The sequence below is a fragment of the Protopterus annectens genome, chromosome 6.part0, assembly GCF_019279795.1.
Source record: "Protopterus annectens isolate FY-2018-M chromosome 6.part0, PAN1.0, whole genome shotgun sequence".
Classification (NCBI taxonomy): domain Eukaryota; kingdom Metazoa; phylum Chordata; order Ceratodontiformes; family Protopteridae; genus Protopterus; species Protopterus annectens.
In genome coordinates this window covers 289,466,392-289,493,411 of record NC_056737.1, presented here as the reverse complement: position 1 = coordinate 289,493,411, position 27,020 = coordinate 289,466,392, and positions in this window count along the sequence as shown.

The window sequence follows — 27,020 nt, the reverse complement described above, 5'->3', positions numbered from 1 at the left end:
TGCAAAACTTTGATCTCTAGTACAACTACTACTAATAATAATGTGTATGATTAGAGGACTTTTCTTGAAAAACTATTTATTTTGCATTAAATTATTGTCATTTTGTGAATATGAAAAGAAAATCAGCAGACTTATGGTTGTCCTTATATTGGCATCCCTGCATCATAACTTGAAAACATTTAGTTCCAAAATGCTTTTTATTTGGAAATAACCTCCTTATTCTGTCCCCTGTTTCCTTTTTGTAAAGGTTTCTATTTCTTTAAGCTACTTTTTTATCATTGTAATGACAGGGATAGGCATTAAAAAGGAAGAAACAAACAGTTTCAATTATTTGATTATTCATTGCACTTTTGATTGTTTCAGCTATGTTGGGAAATCAGAGATCTGGGTGGGGCTTATTCACATTGCCCACAAATTCTGAAAGGAATCATACAGTGGCAACCAGTGTGCCACCGAACTGAGTGTGGTACATTTATAAGGATATCCCTTGGAGCTACCCCACACCTATATAGTACCTACACCAGTGGAGACCTGTGATAATCCTCTCCTGTGCTTTCTCATTTAAGTCATTCTGTTTGCTGCTAATCTGGCTTCATATTATATTTTCAGCGCCACTTACATTTTCGAGCTGTAGTGTGAAAGGGCATGGGTGCAGAGCTAGAAACAATGAAAAGCTCAGCTGAAATTGACGAGACATTTTAAATACATTATGGGAGATTGGAAACAAGCCTGTTCGATGTTGTTTGATGCATTCCTACATAATAAGAATAATCTTTCACAGCAGGAGTTTCAGGATGCATACCTCCTAAAACCCATGATTATCTTTTCATCTGCTGCAGTCTACAGAACACTGCTTAAGCATTGACAATGTATTTAAATGTGTTCTGGGTACTAAATGTTTTACATGCATCTTTACTGCTGCCTCCTTTACTTAGGCTTTAGAGGTGTTATTTAAATTTGCTTTCTGAACTCCTCTGATTGTTTCCTAGTTATTTCAAACTTTATAAGATGTTGATATTTCTTACATTTTACTAAGATATTTGTTGAAATTACCAGTTAGCTTCATTAAACATTCCTTCCTTCCTTTCTTTTTATGTTTCTCATCTGTCATTTGTATTATTGTTTAACTCTGGGTGGTCTGTGTGCAGACACATTACTCCACTCTCCTACTTCTCATCAGGATATGCACATCTGACTCTCAAAAGAAATACCTGCTTCACTTTCCATCTCTTGCAGACTAATAGTCCATAACAATGGTCTCTAATGGCTACTCCTGCTGCATGCTTGTTTCTGGTGCTTTTTCCTGAATTGTGCATTCCTGCTCATTCTTCTGCAAGACTTTTGTTTTTATGGGCAATCCAATATGCCATTAAATAGCTATTAAATGTATGGGTCTTTGCATTGGGTTACTTACTGTAAAACATTTGTTCTGTCACTCTGATACCATCATCTTGCACTCATGTAACACCTTTTTTGTTGACCTCACAAAATGTTTCTCATAAACATTTGACTCAGGTGAGATATTTAGATAGACAATGCAGTCATACCCAGTGAACAGGTTCCCAAGGCTTTCTACTAAAAAGTACTGTTCACAACCTGAGTTTGAGCATGATGTTCAGTGACTGGAAAGCCAGTTACGTCTAGAGCTTGGGTGGGGCATTAACAAACTGGTAATGACCGACTTATAACAGGAGTGTTAGCACTTAGAGAACCATGCCATCAGCTCTTGGAGAAATGTAAAAGTATTACCCCTCCTGTTTTATGTTCAAAACATTAAAATATAATTTCAGTCATGGTAGTTAAATTTAGTAATGTCTAATTACTACCATTCCTTAGTATTGCAAAAGCAAAAATAAACAGCTAAAGCTGAGATGCAGGCCACACAGCACTGTTTTTTAAGACAGTAACTATGGAAAGAGCAATACAGGTAATTAAACATGTATTTGGCACTGAATAGCACTGGCACTAAAAACACAGGCAGCAATCATGGGATAAATGTCACTAAGGTACTCTACGGGTGAGGCAGTACTGCAGTAGTGCAGGTAACTCACATGGCAGACATTACAGGCAAGGCATGAATGGGCAGCCAAATAATGCATGCTGACATGCACAATACAGCAGCACATACTTACATTTAGTGCCCATCCATCACAAGAAGGGTTATGCAGTGCCCAGCAGACAGAGCAAAGTGGGTGCATACAGCAACGTGACAATTCTGTTTGTCATATAAATGGGGACAGACTTGAATAGATGGGAAAGTAGGAAATGGAAGAAGAGCAAGCAGATGGAAACACAGAAGAGTATCCATGAGGTATGAAAGATATGAAGGGCAAAAAATAATTTTTTGGTGGGAGGAAAAATCATGTTTTGAAGTGTACAAAGAAGAGTTTGTGGGGAAGTTAATGAGAGAAGGCAGTAGGTGACTCAGAGGCTGTAGGTCGGGAAGCAGGGGCAGATATATAAACCCAGAACACAAACACAGACAAACAGAGGAGGATTTGACACACAAGGTGGTGAGGACAGTGGGAAAGTGATTGGATACATACAGAGGACTGACAAACGGTGATGGACAATGAACTAATAATGGGGAATGACACTTAGGAGAAGGAAAACAACTGGATGAGGATAGAGAGGAGACTGGGCATTGTTGAATGCCAGGTTATCCATAGGGCAACAAACCTAGGCATCACTCACTGGAGTTGATGATGTTATGAGCTGTTTGCTTCCCTGGTGGCCTAATGCATGGGGCCTGCCTGCTTCAATTCTTGTAGTAATGCTAGGAGGTTCTGTATATTGCTGAGGTGAGCATTCAGTTGCCGGTGTACCTTAGCAGCCACCAGCCTCTTGCTGGGAAATGACTGCAGACTGCTTCGTTCCACTTTTGGGAGAAGAGCCTTCATCTGCCCATCTGAGAGGAAGGCACAGGGGTCCCCTTTAGGTCATTTCCATTAGAAGAATATTGTCCCACTGTTGGCAATTGTCTGATAATTTTGATGCAGCACCTGAGGCAGTGTGACAATTTTGAGGAAGCACCTGATGCAGTGTGTGGCACACATCATGGTGATTATGGCCTCACTTCATCATTTTTTACAAATGGACCTGCAGAAAGATGGCGCAAAGGGAAAATAGCACACATTTATGATGCAAATATAGCTGCAGTCATAGAGTGAACTGGCACACATGTCCTATTTACCCCGCTGCTTGAGAGTGCTCATCCACTTCGGTGGTACCTGATCATGTTCCACTACTACTCCTCTGGAAAAAAAAGTATGTACTCTTAAGTTTACATGTTAAGACAGCAGAAGACAATGACATTGAAAAATATCTAGAGTACATTTCAGGCTGCCTTCCCGGAAAGACTGCCTCCCACTGGTGAAGCAGTAGAGGTTGGTACCCTTTCAAATCACTGAACCTATTCCAGCTTTGGTCATCAGACTGAGCGATACTAGGTGCATCTCTTACCATTCCAGGTGTCACATGCCAGGCATTGGCATTATGCAGTGTATCATCGTAATGGCTCAGCAGATACTCCCTGAAACATCTGTGCAGGATGAACAGGAAAATGATGACCTTCCTGGGGCAACAAGTTGGATCCCTGCTTTCCCTACTGTCTGAAGTAGCCATAGCCACTCAGTCACCCCCACATGAAGGGAAAAATGGTAGTCCTGAGCACAAAAATGTACTTTTGGGAATTACATGCCACACAACATAACACTGCAGTGCTGTGCAATGACATGACCGTAGTGCTGCATTGTTGTGTTACTGGCGTATACATATTTAGACAAGCATGCAGGTCAAATGATTCATGTTCATCATGCTATACATGGCTAACATTAATGTGTATAGATAGTATATTGTACACCAGCAGCAGTTCATAAACAGTGCTGCTAACTGGTTTCATTAGCATAACCTCTATGCAAACTGTATCATGTTAGCTTGATTTAAAGCATTGGAAATATTTTCTGTAACTGTTGATAATGCTGCACCTTAGAAAAAGAGGAATGTCAGTAAAGTGTAAACAGACATTGAACTTCCCAGAGTTAAGGAACACTACCTACCTGGTAATGTAACAGCAACAACAACAAATCTTGTGAAGGATGCCACTGAGGGTGAGGCAATGTGTGTTGTGTATGTGTAACTGGAAGGCTGTGTCACTGACAAGACACTTCACCATCAGCATCAGGTTGGGGCATTCAAACTGAGAAACCAAGGGAGGGACATTTTGCAAGTGGTATATTGTATGAAGGACATATGTTGAGGCATGGCCACAAAAGCTGTGTACAGCACACCTTCAGCTGATAACACATGGCTATCATATACAAATTGGGGGATATCACAAATTGCAGTGAATAAAAAGGCGCATAAAGTAGGAGGATGCAATCATAGTTGCGTGCATCCTACAGTGTATCCTACAAACCCCCTGACTGCTAGGTTTTGCCCACAGATATATTGGCCAATAGCATCCTACTGGAGGCAACTCCTTCAAAAGTTCACTAATATTTCAATGTCCATCAGTATATATGCCAGAGGAGCTTATTGAAGCCATATGAATGTTAGTTCATGTTTGTTCATACTTTCACAAGTTCCACAGGTGGAGGGTCCAGCACATCAGGACAATATAGGACTGATGTCAACAGGGCACCTACTACTGACAGTGATTGCAACATGAATGTGACATGTTTCAGTGACATTGAAGCACTGTTTGCTACACTACAGGGGAGGGGTCACCTGCAACTGCCATTACAGAGGTCCCTCTAGAAGTAGAAGCTGAGCACACACCCTCACCACTAAATGACAGACATCCTGTACGTGAGAGTGCCTAATGAGCTCCACCTGTATCCCTAGCCACACATTATGCAAAATGTGCACTGTCTCTGAGACATGCTTACACACTACAGGAGATAGATACTGGAGGATGTGGCACCAGCGCAACTTTGAGACTATCCATGATATGACTATTAGCCTTGGCATCAACTAGTGGATGTTTAGGTCATTCTGTGTTGTGAACATTGGTTCCAGATGCTGGTCACTGTTGATGTGACATCCCTACTCCATGTGCAAAAATGGGAAAAAGGGGTCATGGATGGGTCAGTTCTGGTCACTGATCTAGGAAAAGATGACTGCTACCCCTGGCTAACAGAATAATATGTACCAACCACTCCAGTGATATAGAATATAGGGACAATGACTGTGGAGTGGAGGTCACTGGTGTCAAATATGGGTCTATATTATGTCGCCGAAATGGCAAAACAGTGAATGCAGTTTCAGCAACACATAAACCGTGATCTACAACTTCTGCGGATGACCAGTGCAATCTTGGAGTTGGTATATTTAGTTAGGGGGGTGTGGGGGGTTTGTAATGTTTGGTATGGTGTTTTGTGTGTGGAGGGCCTACTGATTTTTCTTCTTAGGAAAAAAAAATGATGTTCTGCCATTCGCAGAAGTTATAGATTGCTGTTTATGTGTCACTGAAATGGCATTGGCTGTTTTGCCATTTTGGTGACATAATATAGACCCCAAATATTGCCTCCACTGGTCTGTTAATGACATACATTACAACCACCATCTAGCTATGCAGTTCATATATTTTGGGGGTTTAGTTATGAGGGGGTGGGCACAGAATGCCATAAGTCAGACTACAAACACCACCTTCCCAAGTCAGATTACACAGATGATTTTGCATAGGCTGTCTTACAGGCCATTTCCTGGGTTGTGTGAGGTTACATATCTAGTCACAAAGTAAATATCTAGGGCATGTCTGAAATGAATTATATATGGCCTGCTCCTTGCTTGTGTGGTACCTATGTGTATAGATCTGTCTATCTAACTCGTATATGTACCTATACTGTGGTAATTCTCCTTGCAGAATATTTTGGTATAAGCTGAGCAGATGTATGAGTCATGTGTACTGCTCAGATAGTTAACAGACACATTATAAATAATGCCCTGGGCATTACAGACCACCTGGCAGTTCAGAGTGTGGATGTTGATATACTGCAGACCCTCTAGAATAGATGAATTACAGCAACATGAGTGAATCCCTGACTCCTAGAACCTTAGGAAAATGGGCTTTGTCACATGCATTGAGTTGGTCCTTTCAATTATAGTCTAGAGGACCCAGATCTCTTCCTTTACATGTTGAAGCATTATATTGAGGAATGTGTTTAAGATTTGCAGGCCTAAAGCCTAAAGTTTCTTTATGTTTGCCAAGTACAGTGCTGGAAGGCATCTGAAGCTGAAATACTTAAGACTACACATAACTTTGGCAGGCTAGAAAGGCATTATTTCCCGTGCCTTAAATATTTGTATGTATGTATACCTTTGTACCCACATGGATTTCTTGTCTCAGTGTACCTTTTATTGGTTTCTTAAATATGAAATGCAGTTTAGAACCTTGTGGACACCTCAAGCATTTTCCCCATGGGTAACTTTCAAATCAAATAATTTCAAATCTGAAATGCATTTTAAATTACTAAATTTTCAAACTCGAGATTTCAGTTTTACTTCACAAAGATAAACTCGAGGAACAGTTGAAAACCTGAGACAGCTACTTGGATGCTAGGCTCACTGCATAATAAACAGTATTTCTACTGTTTTTATACTTCCCGTTTCACTGTGTGCATTTTCAACAGAAAACTTATAAACTTTTTACTCAGGAGAATGTTCAACCTTGACTTTTGCTTCTAAGACAATAATGTAGAGTTCTTTCAAAACAACATGCATAAACAATTTTCAGCTTGTTCATAGCAGTATTTCATTTTCCATAATACTATAAAATTACATCCAAACTTCTCTGCTTTAAGCACAACTCCCTCTTTATTTCCAGCCCCAAAACAGCTTGGAAATCTTTTATAATTCTTAACTCTCCCCAAACCAACAGCTTAGGTCTTGCAGCCAGAATGGCTAACTGACATCTTTAAGTATGAGTACCTAATGTAGGGGTGACTCGGGGGGGAGGGGGGGCATGACATCTTGTTGAAGGCAATTTCGGTGAACATAAATAAAATGAAAACAGTTCACCAAAATCACTTTGCCAACAGTGGAAACTGCCTTTTTCTCCACTTTTGTGTGACCTCTGAAATGGTATATATAACTCCAGGAAGGCTTGCATGTCTGTGAAAAAGGAAATTCTTTAAATGCTTGCTGAAGATGGTTTTGGTTAATGGCTTTAGTTTAATTTGTATTTGCCAAAACTGTCTTTGATGAATCAGCAGGAATCTGACCCAGGGATGTAGATAGAACCCACCTTTTCTTGTCATGCAATTAATCAATTGATTTTTTGTCTAAATTAATATCACTGATCTTTGCTGATTATTACCATAACATTTTATCCTCAAAACTTTGAGCCAGATTTCAAAAGAGTTGCCGTCAGTGTAAGTCTGCTCTGATTCTGACAGATCTGCCTTCAGTGTAAGTGACTGACTTCAGTGTAAGGCCTATCTATAAACAGATAACCAAGAAAAAAATTTGCACTGAAGGAAGAAATCCAAAGAAGCTCCTGAATAAAAGGCATACTCAGTTGAACTACAACTAAAAATTGTTTAATGATATTCCAAATGACAAAACAAATTGTGGCCAAAATACAACAGGGTATAGTCCAAGTTGTAGTCCAAAAATTCAGTAACAGATCTAGGGTGGGACCTAAGGTTCTTAACCACAGATGTTTTTGACTTATTCAGTTGTGTACCATTAGAACAAGGTTTGAAATTGTACCATGATGCCCTATTAGATCTCAGATTTTTGACTAAAAAGGATATAAACATTTTGATGGAATTTGTAGAAACAATTCTTTGTAAAAAGTATATTTTCTTTGAGGGAGAAATGTTTCAACAAGTAAAAGAAATTGCCACATGGGCAGCATGTGCCCATCTATATGCAAATTTGGTGAAGTATTCATGGGAGAAAAGGCATATATTGCAATTTTAGTGGGGGAACAATTGGTCTTCATGTCTTCAATATCTTGATGGCATTTTTATTCTATGGACAGACTCAATAGAGGACATGGATTCCTTCATTATATTTATACATGGGACTACTAAGCTCCAAAATTGTACCTGATTTACCTGTTGTTTTGATAAAAATACAGTCTATAATCTAGACAAAAAATGTTTTTGGACTGGTGAAAATTTTTATCTAAAGTATATAGAAAGCCCACTTTCAACACCAATTATTTACACTTCAGTTTAAAGAAGTGACTGGTTAAAGGCAATTCATCTGATGTCTCAGATGATCTCAGATGATATTATTTTCCACTATCGAGTATAACAGGTTGATTGATGTGTTTGTATAGAAAATACCCTAAACAATTGTTGATAGATATTAGTAAAGAGATTAAAAAAATAAGAACTTAAAATTTTCTTCCAGTTTTGTGAGTTGGTTTAAAAAGAGATATTTGTAATTGTGATATTACTTCAGAGGTTGATGATGGACAAAATTTATCTGGTTTAGCCTTGGAAGTGGAAAACAACACTGAGAGTGGGAAATTTATGGATATAATAAAAAGAAATTTAAATATTTTTAATGCAAACAAAATGGTTAGTGAAATAGTGAGTATAGGCCCATGTTTTGTGTTTAAGACAGCTAGGAATGTAAAAAAAGATATTAGAATTCAAGAAAATGGAAGAAAGTGTTAATAAAAGGATTGGTGAGGGAACAAAAAAGTTGTGAATTTGTAAACAATGTCCTCTATCTTTTGAGGTAGTACACGGTGTTTGGGAAATAGGGGAGGAATTGTCATCAAGCTCAAAGCAAGGGATTGGAGTAGTTTATTTACCTTTCTGCTCCACTTGTCCCAGTTTCCCCATAGGAAATACAGAAATGGTTCTTTGAAAGATAATTTACGAGCACAACTATGACATTTCTAATAAAAATGAGAATAATGCCCTATAGAAACACTCAAAAGACTGTCAAGTTTTTAAAAAGTTTTCATTTTTTATTCTTGAGAAAGTAGGGGTAGATGTAAGAGGTGAGGCTTGGGAGAACAAGTTAAAATATACAGAGCTGATTTGGTTGCTCAGGTGAATGCTTTTAACCTACCAGGACTAAATGAAAACATTTCTATTGCCCCAGTTTTAAAGATCAGAGCAGCAAAATTATAATTTCCACATTTTTATTACAGTATATATATTTATAAAAAATTCCTTGGTTAAAGGTACTCTTTATTGTTTACAACTGTAAACACCTGTAGGATTATATTAAATTTTAGAAGGATTTTTAGATCAACCATTTTTTAAGTAGTCTTCTTCTTCTTCTTTCAGCTTTTTCCCGTTAGGGGTCTCCACAGTGGATCACCTGTCTGCTCATGATTGGCAGTGGAGTTTTTACAGTGTCGAGTTGCCAGCCCGGTGCCCAACCTTCCACAGAAGGCACACACGCACACACACACACACACACACACACACACACACACACACACACACACACACACACACACACACACACACACACACACACACACACACATACTCACACCTAGGGCCAATGTAGAGTGTCCAATCCACCTGCAGCATGTATTTGGGATGTGGGAGGAAGCCGGAGCACCCAGAGGAAATCCACGCGACCACAGGGAGGACATACAGACTCCACACAGAAGGCACCCCAGCCAAAAATCGAATTGGACAACCTCTTGCTGTGAGGCGGCAATGCAAACTGCTGCACCACCGTGGCCGCCCAACCATTTTTTTAAGTAGTCACCTTTATAATATTAAATATTCATGTTTGGAATGGCTGTGCAACTCTATAAATTTTCCTCAATGGTCTTACAGTTCTGTTTACTTTTTGTGGGTGTTCATTTAAACGTTTAATTAGGGTGAAATATGTAGATAGATAAATCCATGATACAGGCATTTTATTTCTGTTCTAATGATGTCCATGGAGTAATACTAGGATGCAAGCAGCTAACGTTACTGAATTTTTGGGCTACACCTTGGAATATACTCTGTTGTATTTTAGCCACAAGTTTGTTTTGTTATTTTGGAATATCATTAAACAATTTTTCATTGTGGTTCAACTGAGTAAATCATTTTTCCAGGAGCTTCTGTGGATTTTCTTCTTGGCTGTCTGGTGCAGCTCTGAACTACTGCATTCTTTTGGTTTGTTATTTATAAATAGGCTTAATATAGGGATCAGATTTCAAAAATCTGCTCTCATTTACACTCAGAGTAGTCACTTACACTGAGAGCAAGTCTTTTGGAATTGGGGCCAGAAAACTCTAATTTTAGGGTTAGTGGCCCAATTCATGAATATCTAATTCCCATCCCTACTCACTTTGTTCCCTAACGTACATCATTGTCACATCACTACCCTATAGAATGCTGTGACTTAAAATGATGTAGAAAAATGCATATGACAAATTATTTTTTTTAATATTTTATAGGTTCAATGTTAGTTGAACCTAATCCAGTTTCCCAGTAGCCCCTGAACATTGTCTGATTAAGTAACTTGTTCAAAGTCAAAGAGTAGGCAAATGAAAGCTGTGGGATATCAAAACCCTTACCACAGGAAGCACAGGAAGTTATTGTCTGTAACACTACCAAGATACCTTCCCCTCAGTAGCAGAATTAGCTACAGGCCAAACATTTGTTTAATAATACCTTTCTAGTTCTTTTCTTGTGATAAACTTAATAAAACCTAATGATATATCCAAAAGTTAAAGTGCACAGACTAGAGTACACACACACACACACACACACACACACACACACACACACACACACACACACACACACACACACTTGTTTTGCTTTCCGTGAGAAGTCGTGTGTCTGAAGAAATGTAGTGTCATACGTGCTGGGCAGGAAAATAAAAATAGGTTGTTGTGATACAATTTCTGTGCATACTGAATCTTCATGGTAAAATCTAATAATTAACAAGTATGCTCATCATAGCAATAAATAAATATATCTGTTACACACTGATAACCTCATAGAGTATCTGCACCACAGCAGTATAGGCAGATACCTTGCCCAATAGTGCATATTACAAAGGCATAAACTGCAGGATGGGTTTAAATGGCTGTGAGTAGCAGGTCCTGTTTTTATTTTTATTCTACATTTGTTTACTGGGGGAGTATAGTGATCAAAAATGACCATTTGCAGGTGCTGCCCAGATGAAATAATTCACAAAGGAGATAAAAAATTGTAACGAAGAGGCGATAAGTTGTATCTATCAAAAGCAGCACAGAAAGTAGCAATATATAACAAAAACTATGAGCAGCAATTAGTAGATGTAGCAACAGTTATTACAGAAATGCCCATTTTACATGATGACATTTTAGTATACATCATGGAAGAAATGCCATGGGGATAATGAGAGGTAGAGCAGGGGAGGATGGGGCAGGTGGAGTTAAGAGGGGTTAGTAAATGAGACAGAGTAAGGCTACAGGATGACAGGCCCTTACATGATGTGGCCTGCTGTGTGGCAAGTGCAGCTTAATTTGTTGTAAAGAATTTGTTTTTAAGTTCAGCTCTGAACATGAGGAAGGGGGATTGTAGTTCCTTTAAGTAGGGGGAAGGTATTCCCATAGAGTAGAAGCAAGGATGGAGAAAGAGTGATTGGTGCAGTGCAGTCTAATTTATGGTGGTGGAGAGGGAGGTTGTTTGAGAAAGGCATCCAAGTTCATAGTGTATGTGTTTAGTATAAGGCCTGTCAGCTATTTGTGGGAATATGTTATACTGAAGAGACAGCCTAGCAGCAAGTCTACTCTGTGCTGCACTTGGAGCCATTTGGCTTCTTTGAGTGTAAAACAGTAGTTCCCAACAGAGGCTGAGTTAGTGCCGAAGCAAAAGATTTTGTTATTGATAGTCTGCAGTGTGGAAGAGTTGGACTTGGAGGTTGTGGTTATTATGTGTAGCCCAGATTCCAGTTGGCCTAGAAGGACTCATTTGCCTATAGCATCCTGGGCTGGTCTGAATAGGTAGGATGAGATTTTGCTGTTCCAGAAGAGACGTGAGTAAACTTTTGTCCTTGATTTCTCAGGATGGGTATAGATGGGGCAGTGCTATACTGGGGCACAGAGGGACACATACCATAACATTCCACCCCCCACATAAACCGATGTGCCCTGGTGAGTGCCTCAGTGCCTGGAATAGTAAAACTGTAAATAAATGAATGTGTATTTATTTTTAAAAGTCTCAGTCTTTCTTTTTTTTCAACACTGATACATGGGCAACAGCCAGGATGCAATCTTTATTGTTGGCTGATTACTCCCACTAGGCAGCAGGTCCACTCATGGCTGCTTCACTTTGCTCAACTTTCACTAGCTCAGATGCTCTACATTTGAGCCAATGATAGCCAGCGTTTTAGAGCTAAAGAGTGTAGCAGAAAGTGTGGTCTGTAGTAGAAAGACTGATCATTGTATAGTTTTGTGCTAAAATGGAAAGCTACTTTTTAGAAAGAGAATCCAAACCCTAACCCTAACTCACTTAACCCACCCCTAATCCACAGTCCCTCACTATCGCACACTTACCTGTCCGCTCCCTAACACTAAATCCCTCACTGATGACACTTACCGAGTCCGGGTTCTCACCTTTTCGGTCATCTCATGCTGTATTCTCGTCCCGTGGATTCCGTTTGCAAACGCGAGTTGAGATTTTAAAGGTGACCCATATATATATATATATATATATATATATATATATATATATATATATATATATATATGTGTGTGTGTGTGTGTGTGTGTGTGTGTGTGTGTGTGTGTGTGTGTGTGTGTGTGTGTGTGTGTGTGTGTGTGTGTGTGTGTGTGTGTGTGTGTATGGTTGCAGAATAGGTTGTCAAATGTTAATGTTGACAAGGTATACAGTGTGCAGTTTAATTCCTGTGTTACATTTCTTGATGCACTTTTGTCTTTCTTAATGGGTTTCTTAGGTTCTCCTTGGTGGGATGGAAAACTGCGATGTCAAGTGGTCATTTATGGTTGTCACTATATTTCATTTGTTTCAGTCTAACTTTGTATTTTGAGTGGCACATCAAAATCAGTAAGTGCTTCTTATGTTTAATTGGACCCACCATATCGATGTGCTCTTGGAGAACTTGTTATGACAATCGATTCCAAGCCCCCTTTATACACGTCATGCAATAAGGAATAATTTTTACTGTCATGTAAATTAAAATGGCAGTAGTGTGAGTCACATAGATGTTGCACAACATTTGAAACCTGACAAACGTTTTTCACTTGTTTGATTGGATTGCTCTAATTTGTATACTTAGTACTACTGTTATGTTTTAACAGTATTCCCAAAATAGATGAAGTGCAGATTTTTGAGGCTGCCAGTTTATGGTTGTTCAAGTGCTGTTGGACCCACCCTTTCGCTCTTCCAAATTTTGGTAGTTGGTGTTGTCACTCGGGTAAAATACAGTTCTTCCAAGCTTGTGGTCATCTACATATTTATTGAACCAAACACTAGATGCAGTTTTGACATCTCAAAACAAGATGCTAAAATGGAGTGGCGCAAGGACAGAGTCAGACTTTGCTGTCGACGGAAAATGGTAAGGATATCTGTTATGTCCAATCATGAGGCCAGTTGTGGACCCACATTGTTATGGCATTTATCTATAGATTTTTGAGTTTGTGTATGATTCCATCATTGCATATAGTTTCAAACCCTTTAGTCATTTTAAGGCAAGCTGCATGGACAAATAAACTTCATCCAAGTTTGTGGTTTTGCTGTCAGAGATTTATGAGTTTAAGTACACACAGCCTACCTTTGGCAAAATCATGCTGTGTTAAGTCATCTAGAAAGAGGTTCCCTGTGAATGCCTGAATAAGTTCCATGATGATTGTCTCCATCACCTTGCACAATAGACTGGTGAGGCTAAGAGGTCTGTAAATAGTGGGTTCTGTTGAATGGCTTACCTCATATCCTGGGTCAGTAAAAGCCTATTTCTAGAAATTAGGGACTTAACCAGTTTTAATGCTGTATTAGAAATGTGCATAATAGGGTACACTATGCTATTTTTGATTGCACAAATCCTCCTGGTATCTGATCAAGGTCCATAGGACTTGTATTTCTGATCTTAGTGAGGGCAGAGGTGTTTACTATGTTAACCAGGTCAGCAGTCTGGTCCATGGCCCCTTTCCGGCCATGCCCCAAGCCAAACATGTAGTCATAGAAATCTGAGGGAATACAAGTAAGTTGTTTAAAATTAAACAGAAACCTAGATCAACAATGCAAAAACAAACAGTGATGCAATTTTCAGGTAGGATCATGTTGTGCAGAAGAAGAAGAGTCACTGGGATTCCTCTTTGTGGCCTAAGACTTTTCTAAATCTGCATGCTAATATGTTAGTGATACCAGTTGAATCTGTAGAATGCTACCATTTTGTTCTAGTACATTCTAGTTGTTCTAGTACATAACATTCTTTTTCCTTCTTCTTCATTTTTCAAGTGTGGTTGTAGAATACCATATTATTCTTAGCTTACTATCCAGATGATAAATTTTACCTCTAGTGAAGCTTTTCTTCTTTTGTTCATTTTAGAGAGCTCTAAAGTTTACTGTGTAGTATTTGTAATTTTAGCTTAAACTTTGAAAATCCATTCATAGATTACAGCTTTAATAAATTCCTAATATCCTAGATCTAAACCCAGTGAAATATAATTGGTAAACCAATGGGCTGCAAAAATAAACAATATATATGTGTAGGAGCTTCAAAATATAATGGTGCCATTGTTAGTCTCCATGTTTGAAAACCTCATTACTGAAACTCCTTCACAGACAATCAGGACTCATGTCTAAGCTAGGTACATTGCCTAGTTCTGATAGAGCATAACATAAAAATAGATATGTAGCTAATGCTAAACAATTCACGAGCATGGTCTTTAAACAATGCAGTGATATAGCAATCTCCCTCTCAGCTGTGAGCATCCTGACAAAGCACCCCTGGGCACAAATCTTCAAAGTACTATATAGACACCTTATGCCCATAACTCTTAGCAAAGATATGAACTTCACTAATAATGTGGAACATAAGTTTGAAATTCAGTCAGTTACTCAACCAGTCTATTTATTTTTGCTCCAAATCTTGCTTAATAAAATTTCTGCACTCTAACAAATAACAGTGAAAGGCACATTAGAATCATCCTTTAGTACACAAGTCTCGGTAAAGTCAAGGCTATACAAAATCTCACAAAAAGAATACAAAGAGAAGAACAGATTAAAAGCACTGCTACATACTTGAATTTGGACATACACCAGGCACTACACTTACTTCATACACTGAAAATGTGCTTCCTTGCACATTAAACAATCACAGTTAAGATCTGTTTGGCTACCAACCATTACCTTTTAACAGCATTATGTTAGTTCACCTTCTAAACATCATATGCCCCATTTATTAATTCACAATATTCTGTAAATGAAATGAAATGACTTGTGCTCTCAAAGTCTCGCATGATAATAATGACTTCTTATGTCATTTACTGTCCCAGTCACTTATCAACTCTTGTATAACTCTCCTGATTCCATCTCATGTTGAGGTTACTAAAAATGTCTTAATCTTTATTTAATACCTTTAGAGGGTTGCATTATCTTATAAACCAACCACCCCTCCTCCTTTAGTCTGTGTCATGCTTGCAAAGACTTAAAATCCCCAAATAACCTGTCATACTCTTGTCTGCTATATATCCTCAGCAAAAGACTAACTCCTTAATATTTCACTCTTTTATTCTCTCTTGAAATGGTTGACACAAGAGCCCATCTAATGTATCTATTTATTTATATATTTACTATGTTAACCAGGTCAGCAGTCTGGTCCATGGCCCCTTTCCGGCCATGCCCCAAGCCAAACATGTAGTCATAGAAATCTGAGGGAATACAAGTAAGTTGTTTAAAATTAAACAGAAACCTAGATCAACAATGCAGAAACAAACAGTGTTACAAACACACACACACACACACACACACACACACACACACACACACACACACACATACACATCTACACTGAGAATTACGCAGAATTCATTCATTTGCATGAGAAATAAAATACATTGCTGCTGGCAGAGAAAATAAGGCTTAATGTTATTGTTCCTTATGTGTGATCACGTTACATTGAAAACAAAAGTATTAGATCATTTTTTTAGATTAGGTTGCATAAAAGTGCAACATTTTGAGTACAGATAAAGTAACAGAGACCATTGGAAGCCTGTGATATAAATTTTCTACAGATGTCTGTTGTACAATCCACATATCCACATATGGTTGGTTACTTGCTCTTTTTCTTAGGAGGACAATCCTATATGGAAGCAGGGGCATTCATACTCATCTGGGTGATAATGCAAGAGTTGTTTTACCCTGAATATTTTATAAGACAATTAGTCTCCTCACTTCTTGTTACTGTTTGTTCCAGGAGACAAGGGGTACTGCAATTATATTGAACATGGGTGGCTACGGTGGTGCAGCGGTTAAAATTATTGCCTCATAGCAAGAAGTTCTTCAGTTCGATTCTTAGCTGAGGTGCCTTGTGTGTGTAGTCTGTATGTCCTCCGTGCAGTCACATGGGTTTCCCAGGTGCTCCGGTTTCCTCTCACATTCCAAAGACATGCAGTAGGTGGATTGGACACTCTAAATTGTCCATGAGTGTGGGTGAGTGGTAAGAATGAACTGTCATGGCAGGGCTAGCTGCCTGGTGGTGTAAACCTTGGCTCAAGATGATTGTCACTGTTGAAGTAACACCCCAGCGTCATGTGCAAAATGGAAAAAGGGGTTGAGGATGGATGGATAGATTGTTTTATGCAAGCAGTTAGTCCAGAATACAAGGTGACATTATTAATCAAGATCTAGAGTTCTCCGTAATCCCTGTTTCATGATAATTCCATTTGCTAGGTGTGTGTGTGTGTGGGGGGGGGGGGCTACTACCACCCTTACTGCCAAAAAGCAGTTTTTAAGAAGGAGAGGGGGAGATTAATGTGAGGAAGTCTCTCCTCATAAATGGAATTAATCAAAATTCTTACCAAAATCTGTTGAATGTTACAATGGCAATGACTGCTAAACTATGTATGTAACTGTCATAACATTCTCAGAAATACACAAATGTACCAGTGATGTCCAACTTTCTAAAGTAGCATCATGTTACCTAAGTAAAGGAGTGTTCTGTAGGTGCCTCGATAAAGGGTGGTCTAATCATGGCTTCAGATTCTTCTGCCCTCGAGTGAAGGGGAGAGTCTTCTCTCTTATGGAGTTTATTAACTAGAGGTAGACAGATGTAGCATTTTAAAATGTGAATATCATATAGTTTTATAAGACATACTGCCCTGGCAGTAATAGAGAGTTGTCTTACTATTTCTAGAGAAAAATAATGATGTTCTGTCAAACTAGGAAGGGAAATGAATCTTCTCATTCTATTGACTGCTGCTGGTAATGTACATGTGTTCTGTGATGAGGAATTGATATCCACAGTTGGAAGGAGGTGGGCACTTTTTATTCTGGCTCTGTGAAATACAGATGGATGGCCATCCCATGGTATTCCATAGAACCAGAATACTAAGTGATCACCCCCTTTTACTCTGTCTTGCTCTTTTAAAGTTAGTGGCTCTCTCCTTAGATTTCTAAAGCTTGAGTTACCCCCTCTTTCATATCCAACTGCTTAGTACATACTGCAACTCTTAGGATAGTAACCCATTTCTTCCATCCTACCTTTAAAATATGCAGCTTCTAGTTGAAGAACCTCAGTTATTGCAGTTATTGAAGAGCACACATTCTGCCTGTCAGTACTCATCCTGTGATTGGTGCTTTAGTTTTGCACCTGGTAAGAGAAGGAGGACTGGAATTTATTTCCTGCAGACTTCTAATCACCAGAAAGCCTGATAACTGTTTTATAGGTGCCAGCTTGGAATTTGTGTTGAAATTAGATTAGATTAGATTAGATTAGATTAGGTTCATACTAAGCTAACTGCTCTTGCAAGCCATTTTAAGCCTAGCCAATTATCCCTTGTGAGACTCAAACCCTGCACCTTGTGTTTGTAAGGCAAACACCTTAACCATTAGGCCATGCTCCTAATGAGAGAAAAAGCAAAAGGCATTGATTCCTGGCTGTCTCTGAATGGACAGCAAGTGCCTGCATAGGACCTTACTGATTGGTCAGGCTGCTACTTAAGGCATCTGCTAGGAAAAGGCTACAACAAGCCTACAGACACCTGCATCATCTGGGACAAGGCTGTTGATCACCAAAGAGCCTGTGGCCTCCTTCCTATCTTGGGATTGGCACTACTGTTTTGTTTATAGTGAGGAAAGAAGCAAAAGGGGATTGTCTTCCAGTAGCATGAAGTTGTGGTGAGACCAGCACTAGTAGTAGCCAGGCAGTAGCCAATCAGGAATATTCCCTTATTTCCCTATTCTTGACAAAGCTAAGTTTTTCTTTTCATTAAAAACTGCTTGATTAGCTGATGTCTAACCTAACTTCAGAATATCTCCCTAAATAATTCACCCATAAATCATCAGAGTCTACTTATTTGTTTACTCTTAGGTGTTTGGCAGTGCCCTGTATAGGTGCAGACACTCTGAGTTGATATTTTTCCTGTAAATGCACCCTTGAAATTTCACCAATACCTAATTGCACACAGGGTAACTATTTTTCTGATAAGCACTGCCTCCAGAGTTGCAAACCAGATTCTCCTGACATTACTTTATATTTTCACTGCAACTATCTAATCAATAAAAAAGGGCCTGTTGCCAAGGGTATGATGTTTCCCACTATCTCCATTGCCAACTTGTTGGATATTGCCTCATGCTTACTGACAATCAGCTGATTCACAAATAGACAGATGAGGTATCTGAGGAATGTATTTATACGATGTCATTGAAGGCAAAGCTCTTACATAAAAACACTCCTAATGTCAATCAGGTTGTCAGTAGTACACACACTGCATCCATCACACACAATTCAAAGCAGACACATGGACCCTCCTATGCTGAGGCACTTAAATGTCACCTTTCTAAACCACAAAGGCCTTGTAAACAAAGTCCATATAACAAATAAACTCAGCAGAGCTGAATGCACTCTTTCAAAACAACACCCATATCAACAAATACAGCCACATCTCACGGAGACTCTACTTCTAAGCCCATAAGGCAAGACACCACACACTCCAAGGTCATTGGAGGCTCCATTGTGAGACACAGTGATGTCCCTCTCACCAGGCTGAATAAGGAGAAAGTCACAGTAAGTTGCTTATCAGGGGCCAGGAACTGCTACATTAAGCACACACTTAGGTCAATGGGTCACAAATACCAGTATGACTCAGTCATAGTCCATGTGGGTGCAAATAATTTGAGATGTACCTCCCTAGACTATATAAAGAGAGACATCATGGAGCTGTTGGAATATGCATCCCAGATTTGTATGAGCCTAGCATTGAGCACCATTTTACCTTCTTCAAGGATGATGTCACAATACAAACAGAAGATGACTAACTTTAATAATTGGCTTAGTTTCTTGTGTCATTCTAAGGGGGTGCAATATTTATCACCATGGAAGGAAATGGTCAACAGACTATTCTGCTTTGTCAGGGATGGTCTGCAACTCTCCCCTCTAGGTATCCAAATATTAGCTAAAACATTGTTCTGCCCCATAGTGCCTTTTTAGGCAATGCCAAGCTAGAAGTACGTCTGACATAGCAAACAAAAACCAAGAAAATCTAAAGGTGTTACTGCTCAGTGCGAGGAGTCTAAATAAAAACTCCACTCTCTAGAAACTCTCCTCATCCTAGAAAATGCTGATGTCTGTGCAGTCACCAAGACATGGCTTAAAACTGCAGAAAGCACACTGGCAGTGCAAGGCTATAAATAGCATGATACATGACCTATCAGGTTCACTGAAAGTGCTATTTAACTGTAGCCTCCAAACAGGCTTTATGGCTCATGAATGGAGAACAGCAGCAGTCATCCCTCTGCACAAAGGTGGGCCATCTACAGACCCTGATAATTACAGACCCATAGGTCTCACTAGTCTCAGATGCAAAGTCATGGAAGAATTGTCGTGGAAATGATCAATAATGACATAGGAAACCTATAAACACTGGCCCCAACCCAGTTTGGTTTAACTGAGGGTAGATCATGTCTACTTAATCTGATGGACTTTGAGAAGGTCATCAAAGCAATGGATGAGGGCAGAATGGTTCATACTGCCTACCTTGACGTGGACAAGGCATTTAATACAATACCCCACTTGGGCATTGTTGATAAACTCAGGAAGTTATAAACTCAGTAGATAGCCAGCTGGATCACAGATAGGATTCAGAAAGTAAGATTTGGGGAGGCCATGTCTACAAAGAGGCCAGTCACAACTGAATTCTTTCAGGGATCAGTCATGAGACCTCTCCTTTTTTGCATTTAGTTCTCTGAACTCAAGGCCAATGTCAAGGACCTCTGCCTGTGTAAATTTGCAGATGATTGCAAATTAGGAGCAGTTATAGAATCCTCCAATGACACTAACGTTCCCCAAGAAGGGCCGACACAAACAAATATCTTTCTGGATTAACCCTTCGCTAGTGTGTAAAAAAAGTGAGTCAACACCTTCATTTAAATAGCAAATCAAAATCATTAACCTTAAGACAATTAATTCTAAAATAATATTTTATGTGGATTTGCTTGATCATTTTTTTTTCTCTCCTTATTTTTTTTTTTACTCATGTATATATATTTTCTAGGTTCATAGGTGCTAATGGCTGTGGGGCCTTTACAAGCCTAGTCATAGGATTAGCTTACATCGTGCCACCTGACCTTAGTTCCCAGTGCCTCTGTTGAGTAGAGCCACTGGAGTTATCCCCGGGGTGAATTTAATATATCCCATCAGCTCATCAAGATTTCTCTTGAAGAGGGTCAGTGAGGTGCTCTGATTAACATGTATGGGAAGTCTATTCCATAGCATGGGCAGTCTCTGGGTTATGAACCTGTCCCTCCAGTTCATTCTGTTGATTGTGGTAATGAGGTTGAGGTCTCTGGACCATGTGGTGTGGAGGGATTGTTATTTCTTTAGATGTAGCATTTCTAACAGAGCTGGGTCAGATATGGATTTGTAAGTCAAGCAGAGATCGACTCTAATTAGGCGATATGAGACAGAGAATAGTTGGATTTTTTGAGTCTGTCCATATAGGGCAAGTGTTTAAGGCCCAGGATCCTCTTTGTGAGGTACTTTTGTGGCCTTTCCAGTTGTTACAGGTGTCTAGTGAGGTAAATGCCAAATGGGGCATTGTACTCGATGATTGATCTAATGAGGGAAGAGTAGAAGGAGACAATGACCTTTTACTTCCTGGATGCACAACACTTAGTAATGAGATGTGCCACATAGGAGGACTTTCTGACCACAGTGGCAATGTGGTGATCAAAAGAGAGGTTGCTGTCAACCTGTGTTCCCAGATCTGTTATAACGCCTTCTGCATTCAGTGGACTACCATCAATGTGATAATTCATGGGAACTGGGTTTTTCCCAAAGAGGATGATGACACATTTTTTGGCATTGAGCTAAAGGCCATGGTTCTGACACCAGTCGTTGGTCTCAGTGAGGCCATTCTGTAGGATGTCAACATCACTTGGGGAGTTAATAATAGCTCCCAACTTGCAATCATCTGTCAACTTTGTCAGCCAGAGTCCCTTCATGTTGGCCTGGACTTCAGAGAAGTGGATACCAAACAGGAGAGGACCCAGGATCGAACCCTGTGGGACTCCACTTGTGACTGGTCAGCAGACTGACTTGGAGTCAGCTACTTTCACAATGTGGGTTCTATCTGTGATCCAGTTTGCAAGCCACCTAGTGATATAGGGTTTGATGCCTAGATTGGTGAGTTTTTCTATGATTCCTGAGTGGGGAATGGTATAAAAGGCCTTGGCCAGATCCAGGTAGGCTGTATGAACCACCTTACCTTCATCCACAGCTCTGGTGACTGAGTCAAAGAAGTCAACCAAGTTGAGCAGGCATGATCTACCCTTTACAAAACCAAACTGTGTGGGATCCAGAGTTTGGAGATTCCATATATCCTTGTTTATTAGGCCAATGATGATGCATTCCATAGCTTTGCATACCAGACTCGTCAGGCTAATGGGGCAATAGTTCCCAGGGTCTGAAGTCCTTCCTCCTTTGTGGAAAGGGATGACTGTAGCAGTGCACTATTCAGTAGGGACAAAGCCTGAGGTGAGGCTGTGATTGAACAGGGCACACAGGTGAGGTGCCAGTTCACTCTGTAGTTCTTGTAGAACACAACCAGGCATATTGTCAGGTCCCATAGAAGCTGTATTCTTGGCCATGAACAATGCTGTTTTAACCTTTGCAGCAGTAATACTGGATGCCTGGCAATCTACTGGCATTGTGATTGGCCTTTTAGGGGGGTGGTAAAGGTGGCACTGAATCTGTCGGCCAGTATATTGGCAATATCTGTTGGCTCGGTATAGGAGGTACCATTGTGCAGTAGCTCAGAGCAAATCTGGGTATAGTCGTGGAGATTATTTACATAACTATAGAAGGCCTTGTGGTTGTCTTTACTATCTGTTGCAATTCTGTTTTCATAGCTAGCTTTAGAGGAATTGATGAGGGATCTCAACTTTTTGTTGAGGCTGATAAGGGAATTTTTCCAGTCTTGGGACTTCATCTTACTCCACATCAGTTTCCTCTTTCTGTTGTAGAGTTTGTTTATGGCTGGGGACCACTAGACTGGTTTCCTTTTTTGGAGGAGAGCATCTTGGTTCTATTGGGTATGGCGAGATACATGCATTTTTGTACGTGTTTGTACAGTGCATTGGTGTATGATTCGGTGGTCATACAACTATTCTCCATTTGCATGGGTACCATGAAGTTAGCCACCTCTGTTTTTAGGAGACCAAAGTTTGCTTTGGAGAAATTTTTCATGGTGGTTACCTTTGCGGGGTGGGGTGGGACGGATGTGGATTTACAAGGTGATTAGTTTGTGATCCGGTCTAAGCAGGGAGGAGCTGACTGTTGGTGTAGAGCAATGGTCGCCCATGTTATTAATGACAAGGTCAAGGATGGTGTTACCTCTAGTGGGGGTAAGAATGAGCTGGTCCAAGGCATTGGAATTAATGAACTCCAGGAAACATTGTCCAAGTGTATTGGTACATGAGTAGTTTTCCCAGTTAATGGAGGGGTAGTTGAAGTCACCTAGTATGAGATTATTAGGTTGGACCCTAATATTCTCCAGGGTGCTTAGGAACATGGAGTGTGAGTCTTGGGACATGGTTGGGGACCTATAGCAGGCTACAACCAGAATTTCTGTCTTACCCAATGTTAGCTGCACCTGAAGTATCTCTGATGCATTATGTTGGGCTACCAGTCTGGAGGTGTGCGCATCCTTTATGAATATGGAAACACCACAGCCTTTGGAGCTTTGGTCCACGTTCTGGGGCTGAAAGGTGTGGAAAGAGTTATAGCCTGGTATGTAGGGGTGATTTCTGCTGCCTTGAACCAGCTCTCTGTTACAGCATAAATGTCGATGTTCTCCATTTTAAGGAGTGCTTCAAGCCAGTGCATTTTGAGATTTAGACTTCTAGCATTGTGCAGCATGACCCTCAGATTGCGTTTGTTTGTAGCTGTTATGGTGGTAGTTTGGTCTTTGGAACACCACCTAAAAAAGACACTATAGGGGTGGCAAGAGCCTTGGCCAGTATCTGGAAGCCCAAGGTTGACAGATGCAGACTATCTCTGGCAAAGCATCGAGGTCTGTCAATCATGTCATCCCAGGCAGACAGATACTGGATCCCCTTAGAATGACACCAGAAACTTAACCAATTGTTGAAATAACTAATTTTCTGCTTGTACTGTGGTATCATTCTGGATGATAGTAGGAAGCTGCTCAGGGCTAGGCTAATGCCCGCCTGGGATACATAATCCGAGAGCTCCTCCATATCTCTTTTCATGTAGTCCAGGGAGGCATGTCTCGGGACATTCACACCCACATCTACAATGACTGAGTCATATTTGTACCAGTTGTTGAGGGACCTGGGTGCATGCATTATGGGGTGGATCCTGGCACCTGACAGGCAGCTTACTGTTACTTTCTCCTTATTCAACCTAGTGAGTGGGACATCAGTGTGTCTCACTATTGAGTCACCTATGACTAGTGTGTTGGGCATGCTGTTTTGCCTTAGGGGCTTTGGTTGAGTGGAACACGCTTTAGGAGAGTTATGTGTCTCATGCTTAGTGTTGTGTTTTGGTGGCCGAGTACATTTCTTCCTTTGAGGTTTCTGCTGTTTGGGTAGACTTTTATTTAGAGCCTCCACGAAAGTGGGTGTATGGTTTGTGTTTTTATGTGAAGGCAGTGCTGGTGTGTGTTCTGGAGGGCTGTGCGTTCCATGTAGTGTGGTGCAAGTGTTGACCTTCTCCTCTTGACCAGCTATTCTGGTCTTGACTGGAGAGTGCATGGCTTCCAATTTGGATATATAATTGCATCTCTCACAAGTCTGAGTGCTGGGAGGTAAAAGGGAGAGTTGTTGGTATACATGAGGCAGTTGCTACATTGCCTCAGGATGCCCGTTCATCAGGTTAATAGGAGAAAGCACAAGGAACTGACCTTTAGATATGCCTGGAGGGGTGGGCATTGATAATAAGTACTGGATCTGTTTCCTTGTAGAAGGTTTAGTGCTGGTATCACTTTTGTGTGCTACAATAATTGCTACAAGACTTCTGGTAAAGTGCTAAACTAATAAGCTAGTAAAAGTGCAGGAGAGGAAAGAACTAGTAGATCTAAGGGAAAAATTGAAGAGCAGACTTTGGCACCACTTAGAAGCTTACAAACAGTTCTGGATACAGCAAATTTGCATCTGGACTAGACTAGTTACAGGAAAGGTGGGAAACAAGCACAAAAGTGGGCTTTTAAACCAGCAAGTTGAGAGAGATGGAAAAACTGCCCAAACGGCCAATAAACTACAATTTCTGGGCCAGAAACCACTCTTCTTGTTGTAGAAAGGCTACCTAGTGCTTACTACTCCCACTAATAAGCTAGAAGGCTTCCCTCCAATACAGAAAGGCTTGGGGCTCAGAAGCTTACATACATTCCTGGATACAGCAAATCTGTATCTGGACTAGACTAATTACAGGAAAGGCGGGAAAAGCGCAAACGCGGGCTTTTAAACCAGAAAGGTGAAAGAGATGGAAAAACTGCCCAAATGGCCAATAACTACAATTTGTGGGCCAGAAAACACTCCTCTTGTAGTAGAAAGGCTTCTTAGTGCTTACCACTACCACTGATAAGCTACAATGATTTCCTCCAACACAGAAAGTCTTGGGGGGCTCAGAAGCTTACAAACACTCCTGGATACAGCAAATCTGTATCTGGACTAGACTAGTTACAGAAAAGGCAGGAAAGACAGGAAACAAGCTTAGAATTTTTTTTACAGAATGGCAGCTAAACAGCACGGAAAACAATTCAAGTGCAGTGCAAGCTAGCACACTTGAGTGTGTAGCAATATTAGAGCAAATGCAGTTTAAATAAATGTAATTTATTCAAACTGTATTCTGAACTGAATTTAATTATTGTTTTGTTCAACTCTGAAGAGTTAAAAAGTGCCAAAAATATATTTATCAGCTGAGAAGCATACTCAGTTAAAACACAAGGAGATTCTAGCAAAACTTTTTTTTAAGTAAAGTGGAAAGGGAGAAAGCAGGAACAGAAGATAATTTAAGGTTAATAACCTAAGTGGGTAGGCCTTCTCAAATGTTCTCTCTGTATTAGGTAGAATGAGCTAATGACACTAGACTGGGAGGAGTGTTCCAGACCAAGTTTACAGTATGGGCAGGCAACTGCAAAGCCACCAAGTATAAGAACAAGACACCAATAGGGAAGGCGAGTGGGGAAACTATTACAGCTACTAGCTGTAGCCACTAAATGAGTTTTAAATAAATAAAAGAGCAAGGAGACTCTAGAGAATGCTTTTAACTGCAAACAAATCAGTTATATGATACCTGACTACAACACAGAAACCTCACAAAACATGTAATGAAAAGCATAGATAGAGCCCTCACAAACAGAAAATACAACTCTCAGTATGAAAAAGCAGTTTACAGTTAAATAATTCAGTAAAAATGCAATTAGGGTAATGAAACTGTATCTAGAACTGGAAAATACAGTTAAAACAGTATAAAATAGTACATAAATGCAGTGAAAAAGTAAAAAAAAACTTTATAACAGTGCAAAATGTGCTAGATTAGCTGTAAGCACAATTATAGTATTAAAGAAGTGCAATTCAATGAAATAAATGTAAGAAATAACTTATTCTGCTCTTGGAATCTTAAGAAATTTCTACTTTGTCCCAGTGATGAATCACCATTCCACAGCCTGGTAAATACAAATACAGGTGTGTATATATATATATATATATATATATATATATATATATATATATATATATATATATATATATATATATATATATATGTGTGTGTGTGTGTGTATTAAGTTTGATTGTGATTTTTCAGAAATGTGTCATGTGATTAGGTTAATGACTTGAATTTGCTACTTAAGTGAAGGTGCTGACTTACTTTTTTTACACACTGATGAAAGGTTGATTGCGAAAGCTATGTGATTGCCTATTTTACCTATTTGGTTGGAATAAAGTGGTTTTACTTCACCCCTATGTTTCCAGGCTTCGGATTTTTTTAGTTGTTCATGCATTTTATATCCTGCCTGGTTTACCTACAAACTGTCCTATTGACAACACACTCCTAAGAGTTGACCTAGTAGTCAGGTCATGTATACAGTGATCTAGCCTTTGACCATCACGTGTCTACAGTAGTGAGTTAATCATTCTGTGTTGTGCAACTTATAAACAAAGGTATGGCATCTAAGTTCAAGGAAGTCATTGTTCCACTGTATTCGGCATTCATCAGACCTATCATTGAGTACAATGCCCCCTTTGGCATGGTACCTAACCTGGCATATTCAACAACTGGAACATCCACAGAAGTTCCAAACTAAAAGAATACAGGGCGTAAATATTATGTCCTCTGCAAACCACCTCAAAGCATTATCACTGTATTCTGTCTCCTATGGTCTGTTGACGGGACATCTAAGTCTGCCA